This window comes from Cyprinus carpio, chromosome B2 (assembly GCF_018340385.1).
Source record: "Cyprinus carpio isolate SPL01 chromosome B2, ASM1834038v1, whole genome shotgun sequence".
In the NCBI taxonomy this organism is placed as follows: domain Eukaryota; kingdom Metazoa; phylum Chordata; class Actinopteri; order Cypriniformes; family Cyprinidae; genus Cyprinus; species Cyprinus carpio.
Genome location: NC_056598.1, coordinates 2,893,741 through 2,906,659, shown reverse-complemented (window position 1 = coordinate 2,906,659; position 12,919 = coordinate 2,893,741). Strand labels below are relative to the sequence as shown.

Sequence of the window (12,919 nt, the reverse complement as noted above, 5' to 3'; positions counted from 1 at the left end):
TTTTCAGGCTGCAAACTGTTTTCAGTACGATTCATTGAAAGGATATCAACTATTTCACCGCACGAAAGAACCCGGTTGAAGGAATGATTCGTTTTTGTGAACCAGACCAGAATTTATTTATACTCTTTCTTTCTTTTCTTGCTCGCTTGCGTTCTTGTTTGTTCTTTAGCTCTCAAATCTTTAGCTCTTTTGTAATCAGAGAAGAAGTGTTTGTGTGCTGACTGGAGTAAAGTTCAGTGGTTGTGCTGAGACTGTGTTCTTCAGAGCTGCATCAACAGCTGTTTATCTGACCCTGACCACCACATCTAACAGCACCTGCACTTCACCAGCAGGCCCTGCGGTTTCTCTCCTATTACTCTCTCCCGTTTCACACTGTTAAAACATTATAAATCTGCTTACAGATGCCAACAGCTTCACTTATCAGTCCATGCATTCCCCGGGAATCAGACTCGTGGCCACGGCTAGTGCCATTCTCTAATGTGAAATCCTGTAAAATCTATAACCCTCATGTCATTCAGTGACACAGTGATCCTGGCATGGAATGCAGTTGAATACGGCGACATACTGGCAGGAAGCCATGAGTGACTCATGTGGACTGGGGAAGTTCATGTCAGGCTCAAACAGACAAAACAAGCCGGATTCCGTCACGGCCGCCCTCTGCTGGGACCTAGTCATTAGGATCTCAGTATATGCCACAGACCATCCTCCATCAAGCTACAAAAAGCAAACAACTCTTGATATATCATCATGGTTTGGATTAAGGGTTATTTGTATTCATTAGTTTCATTAAAACAAATGCAATGTATCGTATGTCCTCATTCAGCTAGTTACGCTGTGGGAACGTGCATGAGGGATTTGGATCAGATGGGTTAAGAAGCTCAAGCTTCTCTCTCTCTCTGGCTTTGTTCCAAAATGAAGTAAGCAGCCTTCATAGGCAGCGTTTTAAGGGAGGATAGACCGTGAAGGGTTTTTTTAAAATAAAAGCCCAAAAGAAAAAAAGAGGTTCATTTAGGAGGTACAGTTCTGCTCCCCAAGGCTTATTTGATCAGAATACAATAAAACAGTAATGTTGTGGTGAATTGTTATTACAATTGTAATAACTGTATGGTTTCTTAAAAATTATTTTGCACACTGCACTCGCAGTTTTCTGGATGTCAATATAAAAATATTGGAAATTCTTCCACTTGAATTTGACTTTGGAAAGCAATGTTACTGCTCTTGAGCTTGTTATTGATAATAGTTGCTTGTTGGGAATATTATGGATAAGATGTACTAAAATAATTAAAAATAAAAAAAAAAAAAAAAAATAAAAAAAAACAAATAAAGGTGACAAAAACATAAAAATAAAAAATGAAATTAAAATGAAAAAATAAAATATAAACTAATAAAAAAAATAATAAATTGTAATAATTATACTAAGCATACACTGCTTGTGACAAAGTCATCTGATTGTAAATACACCACTTTTCCACTTTTTAAATCTATTAAATAGTTCAGATATTTGAAGCAAGTTCATCTAAAATACTTTTTTTGGTGACGTTCAATGCAATTTTTAGCATGTTTCTATGATTCAAGCTCATACTTTTAAAATACTTAATAGTTACTCTGTTGTTATAATCACATAACATTATCTTTTGTTATGTTGATTTCAAATTTGAAAAAAAGATATAAAAAAATAAATGATTTGAAAAAAAAAAAAAAGTTTTTTTTTTTTTTTTTTTCAGCTATGTTCTGAGTTGGGATGTGTTAGTAATTCATCGTCTAAGCTGAGAAACAGTGCTTTCCCCCGTCTCAGCTTCACGACTGAGCTCCGTCTCTCCGAGCACAGAGCATGATTCAGTTCCTGTGGGAAGTGCTGCTCATTGATATTCTGGGGCTTTTCTGAAGGATTGTTCATTCACCTGGTTCAGTCCTGTGTTACCGGAGTCCTGTCACCTTGGAAAGCTCAAACCCTGAAGCGTTCACATCAGTCGTCGAACCGTGTCAGCCCCTGCTGTCTGTTCTGTGGTTTTTGCCATGTTCATTTGATATTGCAGTGCTGGCGTCTGTCATTGAAGACCACCCGTTGCTTCCTGCCATTATGAATACTAACGATTGTCATCTGAATTAATTGCAGACAGATGACAGGCCCAGATGTTGTGCATGCATTACATAGTTGTTTAAGGTTCCCTTTAAAAAACCGTGTCCTGTAGAACATGTATGAGCAGTTTTTTTGGGTCTTTTACAGAAGAAGACTGTAAATCAATATGGCGTTATTTTGCATCCATGTGTTTTTTTAGGATACTGCATAAAAACACTGCGATGAACTCCAGTGGAAACTACAATGGAAACACATTTAAATATATACTTTTCCTTGATGTGCAACAAAAAAATGCATGTGACTTTTGATCCTCAACAGATCATGGTGATTTGGATGATTTTATATGTAGGAAAGCATATAGGTATTAGTGGCAACTTTCATTTTTTGTCTGTTATACTTGCAGCAGACTTTCCAATGAAGTGACAGTTTTGTTCTCTCTGAGGCACATGGGGTGGAAACAGTGTTTGATATTTTGCAAATTTTTTTTTGTTTTACACAATGTTATAATGTTCTGCAACGGTTTTGAAGGAAACCATACCTAATATGGCTCACACTTTCTTTAAAAGCTTCAATAATGTCATGTTATGGAGGAAATATGGCATTTGCAATCTGTGCCTTAAATGGGATAGTTCACCTAAAAATGAAAAATCTGTCATTTACTTTTTTTTGTTCCAAACCATCTTTCTTTATTTAGATATTTTGGAAGAATGTTGGTAACAGTAGCTGATACCCATTTGACTTTGGCAGTGTTTTTTTTAATTTATATAAAAGTCAATGGCTAGCATCAAAAGAACTCATTTGGGTTTGGAACAAGTAAATGATGACAGTTTTCATTTTTGGGTCATAAAATATACATACACAGACAATTTAGATCTAATAACATGACATGGTGCTGCATTGCTTTTACAAAAAGTCGGTGGTTTTAAGTAATGTACTAAACTATTTGGAGAACGAAGTTATGTGCGAGGTAGTTTGATAAATAATAATGATTAACAATAGCATTTAATCCATTGGCATCTTTTATTATTTCACTATTGCATTTTTAGATTTGACAAAAGCTCAGTTTAAATTCCCTTAGAAAAATCACTCTAACTGCTGCAGTTATTGAGAGCCCCTGGTACTTAACTGACTCTAATGTTGGATGCCGTGTTTCTTGTCTGCAGGGATAGAGCTGTGTCTGCCGGATGCCGTTTCTCATTATGACCATGTGGTCTCAACTTCGTGGCGTTGGCGGGGCAGCTGATGCTCATGCCCGGGACTGGTATTCTCTGTCGTGATTGGCAGATACTGCAAGGCAGTCGTAATCTGCCCTCTCTTAACTCATGCTGTCCCTATATCTGGTAAGCAACTGTGCCAGTGGATGTTCAAAAAATATGTTTGTGTTTGGCTCTCTCTTAAAAACCAAAATTTAGAATTTTGAAATTGCAAGTGCACTCAAGACTTCAGCTGCCGAAAAAAGACATTGCACTACTTTATTAATCAGCGTAATCATTTCCATCTGCACAGATAGATGCAGAACCACATTAACACATCAGAAGGATCAGATATAATACACACACGGATTTATAGTAGTTCTGGAAAATGTGGCTTTGCATCAACATAAAAACATAAATGTACAAAAATAGAACACTTCAAACTATAATAATCAATAAATGTATTTTAATATTTCACATTAAAAGCAAACGTTTTGGTATGAGGCCATTGTAAAAAATTTACTATTTACTGTACAGCATGATTATATATACTGTGCCCAAAATCGTGTTACCATAATAAATGCAAGTAATGGTTTAACTGGTGCGACAAAGTAGCAGATGGGGAGACGATATTAAATTCAATGCTGTGACAATCTAGCTATAATGAAATAAAATCATAGTATAAGAAGAGGGTTTTTAGTGCTTTCACATCGAACAGATGATCAAGTTGTTTTACTAGGGTGGCGTTTGTGTCATTCGGGCAAAGAACGGGCGAAAGAGCCAGTCCTTGCCTTTCCTGTCGAAACTAAAATAGGACTATGAAGCATACAGTATTTTATTGGGATTGTTCTTTTTTTAATTTGTAATAGACCAGGGTTTTATTCAGAGCTGTCGTGTTAAACGTGATTTATTTAAAAATTATATCACCGGGTGCATGCTTTTTAGAATTTTTGTCTAGTGTGCATCTGAAATGTCTTTTATAACCTTTTCTGTTAATCGTAATACTTGGTATAATTTATTTCGAGATGGCCATTAAAATAGCCTTGATACTGGCACCTCGGTGTTAAAAAAGTGAATTAAATATAAATAAACAAAATGTGTGTAAGTTGCTTTTTTCTGATTGTTTTAGTTCTTTTATTTAGCAGCTAACGTTCAGTGATAATGCTGTTTTTTTTGCTGCTAAGTGTTTAGCCAGAACGATTAGATTAGTCTCTGTAGTTTGATATGATGTTATCATAATATAGTAAAGATATATCTGTTTTCATTCATCAGGATTTTTCCGGAGTCTCTGCGCTGGCCTGCTTGCGACCACAGCAGGTACATCGCTCCAAATGGATCATGGAGCGCGTCGCCAAGAAGAACAACATCAAACCTAGAGGAGGACGCAGAGGAGCTCATGGACCGGTACAAAGCAAAAAGAGAAAGCCTTTATAATGTGCAAAGATATGATTTAGGGATGAGAACTAGTGATCCCAACAGCTTACAGCTGTAATATAGCCACCAGTTGTTGGAGATGAGATTTGAAACCATTTGAAATATGCATGCTGCAAAATATCTGAACAATCGCAAAAAATGACTAAAAACATAATTTATCAGTCAGAAAAAACAATCACAACTAACCTCCCTTTAAAAAAATCAATCTGTGTAGAATTCTTTCTAGATTTAGATGCAAATGCAAACCTAGATTTTGACATCCTCAAGGAATACAAAATGTTGGCGCTTCTAGAATATCTAACAATTGCCAACACAGTGCAGACTCAGAAATAATTCTGAAACTGGTTTAGGCCTTTCAGAAGAAAGGATTGACATAAAAACCAAATTTTTATGTCTTATTTTCCGAACAAAATGGGACAGTGAGTAATGGTCTTGTGTGCAGTAAACTCTATTTCTACACATACTTCATTGCTTTCTCTTAAAACGAGAAAAAGAAGGTTGCTCGATTGCACGTGTGGTTAATCCCCAACCACAACATTGTGAGAGATAACTGCCTGTATAGCCATGTTAAGTATTGTTTGATTCATGCTTCGGATGATCATTGCTCATGATATGATGTATTATGAACACGCATGCAATTAAATGACAAAACTCTCCCTCCTCAAGAATGTGAAAATATGAAAGTGAAGAAAACAGACTTCTTGTCAAAATGATTGAAGACAATGCCATCCCTTTTGTCGTCCCATAAACCTATTTTTTTCTGAAATGTTTTGATAAAGCTGTTTGTTTTGCTGCACTGATTACAGAGCTAACCAAGCCCTATGCCAAAGCAACCCCAAGAAGGACATCGCATCGTGAAGATGGTTGGCACAAGGAACCTGTGGAAGAATATAGTAGTGCTCTGCGTCAACTCGTAAAATATCTTTATATTATGCCATAGGATGCTTCTTAATTCAAAAGCATTCTGCTGATTTTAAAGGGGTAGTTCACCCAAAAATGTCAATTCTGCCATTTCCTCACCCTCATGTCCAAAACCAAAACTTAGAAAAATCCATAAGGTCATTAAGGGCGTCATAAAAATGAATGATTCCTTATAAACTGAGCTATGTTGAATTAAATTCTTGTGAAGAGGATTCGCTTTCTTTGATAAACAGCTTTAATGACCCTTCAGGATCTTGTAAGTTTTGGTTACATGGACTTTCAGAGGAGGGACAGAAACCTCTCGGGTCTCATGAACCCTCATAATGCATTCAGTCTGTTTCGACCCGGAAGAGACACTTCTAAAAAAAATGTTCTTAAAAAAATTAACAAAAATTGGAAATTTGTAATCAAAGCCTTTAGATAAGGGAAAGAAATGTTAAATATACTCAGATCCTCAATTTTTTTTTATTATTATTTTTTGTGTTCGGTCATTTTGGACCCGGGTATGCATGGGTGTATCATACGTGTGAGAAACACTTTCTGTAAAATGATCTATAATTATCTCTGTAAAATGCTTTTATGTGTGTGCGTGTGTGTGTGGCTCATGTGTAATTTGAAATTCAAAACTGTAAAAACATTTCACATTCACTCATTAATGAGAAGTTGCTAATCAGATGGAATTATGACTTGTATAAAGAAATGGACTCAGAATGCAAAAGATCTGGAATGCATTATGAGGGTAAATTCTTTATTTGTGTTTTAAAGACGATGTTTTTTTTGAGGGGGTGGGGGTTGGAAAGGCACGAGGGTGAGTGGATGATGGCAATATTTTCATTTTAGGGTGAACTGTCCCTTTAAAATCTGGCATCCAAAAACCCTCTGTTTTCTCTGTCTTTCAGACTGACAGGTTACGGGATACACCCACTGCTTTTGCAACGCAGCCTGACCGGAAAGAGACCAGCCGACCTCCATCTTCTCTAATTTTCTATGCCAAAATACTACACCATGGGGGCACTGCCGCTGGCATCATGCGTGGCGCTCTGCCCTGCCGTGGGGCGTGATGGGGCGGCGCGGGGGGACTCCTCATGTTCTATTGATCATCACAGCCCTGGCCTCGTCTCGCTTCAGCTCGGCCCTGCTCTCAACCGTGAGAGAGAGAAAGCACACAAAATCAGCAAACACACAGGACGACCCCCTGTGGGGGGCTACTAAAACCCAATTAAACAGAATCGTCACTGTCACACAAGACACCGTTTAGTGTTTAACACATCTGAGTTTCTGCCGGAGAAGCTGGCAAATGAAGCAGATTGTGTACAACAGGTTTTCCAGCAGAGTTTTGATAATGTTCATACTGTATTTTCGAGGCTTTTAACGAAATGTGTTTATCAAATATGATACAGTGGGATCTAACAGGGGTTAAGCAGCTCACTTGCTATTCACTGCTGTCTGGTGTGCATAGTAACACATTGTGAGTGTATCACAACTCTCAAAAAGTCTGATCATGATTTGCATGCTGTGCACATTAGCACACAGCACCTTTTACTATTCCCGAGAGGTCGTGTCTGACCGCATGGGGATGTTTGTAGTATGTCTGTAGTGAGTTCCTACTACATACATTTCCATTCTTAGCTACAGAACGAACCTTTTTAACACTCTTCATCAAACTATAGTACCTACGGTACTCTGACAGATGTGATTTTAGACACAGAAAATTCTGCCTTGCTTTGACCAGGTTTACTGCTGTCCTGAGATGTGAAGGATTTTTGCTCTAGAAGACGAATTACGCTAATACATCCTTTTTAACTGCTCTCCAGTGTTAAGAACCTGCTTTGTTAAAAGTGGATGTAGAGTCCCCACCACAGCGAGCCGCTCGGATGAGCGGTTTATCCCTGGCAGAGACGCCGCCCTTAATGAAACGGACTTGATGTGGATAATCATCCACTGATCAATTCTGAAGCATACTCGAGTTTTAGTATTCGTATTTAAAAAGCCAACACAGGCATATATTTTCATGGTACGTAGCCTTGAGGGTGCGCAAATCTACCTTTAGTTTCTCATTGTGTGTTTGTATTTTTCCATCTCTGTGATTGTTGTCCATGCTGAATGACGTGGTGGGGAACGTACCAGCGTTCACCTGAAATATAGGTTAAAAGTAAACCAACTATGCCTATTTATGCTGTTTTGCTCTTCCCCTGCTGTGTATAATAAGTAATAAACCAACTATAATAATGAGTGTTAAACACTGTTGTCGCATCTTAAACCTTTGACATCCTTAATGTTTGACGTGTTAGCTTTTTGCGGGGGGGAACGTACCATGAACCAGATGCCAATGAGTTTGGTAATGAGACTATATGTACTCTTGACCATGGCAGACTGGGGCTGTTAAGAACCACGCTTGAGTTCGAGTGTGATTGGCACAAGGGATATGGTTCAGAATGTTTACACACTAAAACTCGGTAAAAAATGTGACACTTTGGACCAGATGTACCTGAAGCTATTTTAGTAACAGCATATCAGCAGTATTCCACAAATAATCTTTTGTATTTAAGATGTATAATAGTATTCATAGCATCCAACAGCCATTGCCCAAGATAGTGGTGCAGAATCTCGTGAACTGGGTGGCAGACCATCACTTAAGGTCTCAGACGGGGTCCAGCATCCACATGAGGGTGAACTAAAACTCTGTTTGTGAGTGGGTATATAAAGGTTTGGAACGGGTTCGGCAGATAACTGGCCCGTATGTTGCCGAAGCGACATCCACAGCACATGTTTCATTACCCCACGAGCAGCTCGTAATCTCTGCTATCCACAGTGTCATGGAGTGGCTCCGTTTGCTTCAGCTTCACACAACACCATCTTTAATTTGTGCAGATGCTGTGAGTTTGATACACGTATGAAAATGGACCAGCTTGTCCCAATTTCGCGAATAGTTTCTAACATGTGTTGTCAAAAGAAACGCATATAAGATCCCCATAAACTATAGAACCTTCACAAATTGAGACTTTAGCATTGTTATATTGTTATACTAAATACCACACTACAACACTCCAAATATTAATATTGCAGTAGCACTTTATTTTACAGTCCTGTTCTGAATGTACATGCTATGTACTATTATCGTCTTACCAGTAACTAGGTACTAACTAGGTACCAATCCTGAATCCCCTACCTAATCATGTAGTTACCGCGATATTACCAGCACCTTATATGGTACGTATACGTAAGTACACGTAACTGTAAATCAGTTGCAGCCCTGTTTATCGCGGTATGTAAGATATATTTCTTTTAATGTTTATAATTTTATAAAAATATTTACTATTAACGTTGTTGTTGTGATGTTGTTGTTAGTATTACTCCAAACAAATAAGCAATGAAAGGACACCAAAAAATAATTTAAAATAAAACTTGAAAAATTAGAATTTTTCCCAAGATACCCCACCCCACCTTCGGCCCCCCCCCCCCGCCAATTTTAATTTTTCCAATTAATTATTACTGCACATTTGGTGGAAAGATTTTTTATGAGTATTACCCCTTTTTATATTGGATGGTTTCTTTTGTTTGAGAGAAAAAACGTTAGTAATGGCCTCACTGTTGCTTGCTCACTTCCAAGAAAACTCTGGTTACGCTGAACTCACAACTTCATGGCTTTTCTATCATTGGCTCGTTTACCCCTCAGCGCTGTCGCAGCCCTAAGCTTTTTTTGTGGCGGAGAATACCAACGCACAGGGATTAGGTGAGCTACATTAAACCCCCGCATGGAGGACCTTTCTCGCGATTCTGGGAGAAACAAAACCAATAAATGGTGGCGCAAAGCTATTTCTGTTTGTATAGTAGTGTTAATTTGCCCCCACAAATTGGTAATTTTGAGTTCTGGACCAACTTCAACGTAACAGAGAAAAACAAAACTATGGAATCTATACTTAAATACAATATCAACATTGCAGTAGCACTTTATTTTACAGTCCTGTTCCTCATGTACATGCTATGTACTTATTATAGTAATTACAGTAACTAGGTAATAACTAGGTACCAATCCTGAACCTACCCCTACCTAATCATGTAGTTACCTTATATTACCAGAACCTTCTTAGGTAAGTATACTGTAAGTACACGTACTGTAAAATAAAGTGCAGCCTTTATCGCTGTATAGTAATATATTTCTTTTAATGTTTATAATTTAATAAAAATATTTAAATTATTAACGTTGTTGTTGCTGATGTTGTTGTTATTATTAACCCAAAAACAAAATAAGCAATGAATGGACACAAAAAATAATTTAAAATAAAAACATTGAAAAATTATAATTTTTCAAGATACCCCACTTTCAGCATTATTTCAATAAATATCATTACATGCACATTTGGTGGAAAGATTTTTTTATGAGCTATACACCATTTTTATATTGTGATGTTTCTTTTTGAGAGAAAAAATTAGTAAATGACTCACCATGTTGTCTTTCTCACTCTCCACAGACAACTCTGGTACGCTGAACTCCAACTTTTCAATGGCTTTCTCCATCATTGGCATGTTCTCCTCCCACGCTGTCAGCAACCTAAGCATCTTTTTTTGTGCTGAAATCACCCCAACTGTGATTAGGTGAGCTAAACCACATGGAGGACTTTTAAGATTATGGGGAAAAAAATCAAAAAGGTCAAAGATCTTTCTTGTTTGTATTGTAGTGTAATTTGCATCCAATTTGTAAATCTGGGTGTGGCTGACCCTAGTGCTTATTTTCATAGTTGCTTTTTGTGGATATTTTATTCCAGTTATGCCAGATGATAAAATGTGCCTTAAAACCCCTTTGATATTTAAAGTGCCCCTATTATGGGTTATGAAAGGTTCATATTTTGGTTTTGGGAGTCTCCAACTACAGGTTGACATGCATGCAAGGTCAAAAAACACTATTTATTCATTGTCTTATAATATGCATTTATTTTTACCTTACTTGCTCAGCGAATTCTAAATGATTCACTCAGCGATTCATTTTTCCAAACCCCTCCTTTTGCATGACGCTAATCTGCAGGGATTGGTCGATTTCATTTCCATTTCATAATAAAAGCAGCATTTGTGAGCGCAGTGCTGTTTACAGTCATTACTGGGGAAACAGCTATTTTAAGAATGAATTTTGCATTTTCATTCAGGACCAAATCGGAAAACCAAAGCTCTAAGTCTGAAAACAAGTAAGGGCATTGCTAATATTTGCGTTGACGTCAACATGAAACGGCTTGGGATTGGTTTTAAAAAATGACCTGTTTCAATGATTCAGTGTCGACTCTTCTTTGAGAAACAATAACTTATACATCGGTGTACCCTTAGATTTAAAAACTTTGCGGGATGTGCTCATTCACTTAGAGCTGTGTTACACACTGCATGAAAAGTAATTTTCAAAAATCCATAATAGGGGCACTTGTTTGCCAGTGTTTTGATAAATGTCTTGTCCTTGTTTGTTTTGTGTGCTGTCTAGGGTGGCGGTTCAGGGCCTCGTCCTGGCTAGTGCTGGACGCGGCATGCTGACGCACCCATCATGGAGCTGCATAACCAGAGCGATATTTTCTGCATCACATCATTTTCGCTTCGCTGCACTCTTATCTGCATCATTTGCATCTTGCTGCTGCCCGAGACTCGCAATCGGCCTCTTCCAGAAACGTTAGGGGACGGTGAAAGCTACACCCCCCAACCGTTACTGCCACCTCGCAAACCGGGCGAGCAACGTTTGCGGGACCAAGACGGAGAGGAGAGTATGCGAGGGTAGGCGATCCACACCGCTCTCCATGAAGCAGCCTACTGCTATTTTTCAACGATGGCTCACACAGCCTATCCGCCGTGATCTTCAGTGTCATGGATGCCCCCGTCCAGGCACAGCTATTCAGTATGAAAGTCACTGACCTCTACCCACGAGCCGGAGAAAATCCAGCAAGAGCATCCCGATCTGCATCCAGCCGGGAACCTCTACCTAATCCGTAGAGCCTCCTCTCCTTGCCTCTATTCCCAAACACGTCAAACAAATGCAGCTATGAATTGCTTTCAGACACCTAAAGCAGAATCCCCCCGCCATTCTGCCTTCTTCAACTGTGATCACCGATCCAACCCTGGAGTCCCCCACTTCTTCCAATCTCCAGAATCCTTCACTTTTAGAAATGCGGTACAACAGCTGCTGAATTCCCCTTGACTCTTGCTAATGATCTCCAGCACATGCACTAACTGGAAGTGGGCCCTAAGCAGGTCCCACCCAAAGCTTTTCCTCTCTGCGTAGCCACTGGACAATCACCCCACTCCAGCCTTTAACAAACAACATTACTCCCTCTCTCCTCCATAGACTCTCCCATTCACCTCGTCACTGAAATTCTGCCATCTTCCCCAACAGACCTGTCTTTACCACCAATACGGGGCCCACGGACCAGTCTGGTCCAAGTTAATGCCATCCCAGCTCGAAAATCCTTTTCTTCGCATGCCGATCCCGGCAGCTCCATTGTGTACATTTTAGTAAGCTAACCTGCGATTACCTCCATAGAATATAGCCCCCCTTCACCAGCCGTGTGGAGCCAACCTTAAGTACATGGTACTTCTATTCTTGCCACTGTGGGTTCAGATGAACCTCATGCCAAAAACCACTGATCTGTTTTACTTTTTTTTTTTTTTTCCGAATCCAGCCACCCACTTATGGCCGAACTTGACTGTATCCTCACCGATTGACTCAGGTACAGCCTACCAGGCGTCGATTTTTACATCACAGAAACCAGCAATGCCAGGGGGCAATCTTGCACCAGCCGGAACACGTTCGCTCTACAAAGACTTGGTTGCAGCATTATATCAAGAAAAGGAATTCTTGTCATGGGGGCTCATGCCGATCATTGTTAGAAGTATTTTTTATTTTCCAGCAGGCCATGACCCTAGAATGGCGAAAATGCAAGGAGAAGGTCCTAAAAGGATTTGACTGAAAGGGAACAACCATAAGGGTTGATGCTCCAAGCGTTTTTACTATCGATTTGGCTTCAATGGCTTAAACAGCCTTCTTAGGGGCCGTTCACTGAGATCGCGTTTTTCTATTTACATTGTTTTGCTATGTAAAAACGGTTGATGGATGTGTATGACGCATCTTGCACATGATTTTTGGCGGTAGTATGGAAGGACAGTTATTAGTCCGAAAGCCAAAGTGGGAGAGAGAGGGGGGATTAGATTAGGAGAAGGTCCGAGAGCCAGGACTTCGAACTTCGGGATACCTGAAGTGCAATAAGCAGCTATCTGTCCGCGATGCGCTGCCCACAAGACTATTGGCACTGACTATCACCGT

At 39.1% G+C, this 12,919-nt stretch overlaps 1 pseudogene; it reads left to right on the top strand.

Moving 5' to 3' along the window:
* The window catches only part of LOC109074669, a 37,590-nt pseudogene extending 25,998 nt beyond the window's left edge, over window positions 1–11,592 (top strand).
* Window positions 11,593–12,919: the final 1,327 nt, after the last annotated feature.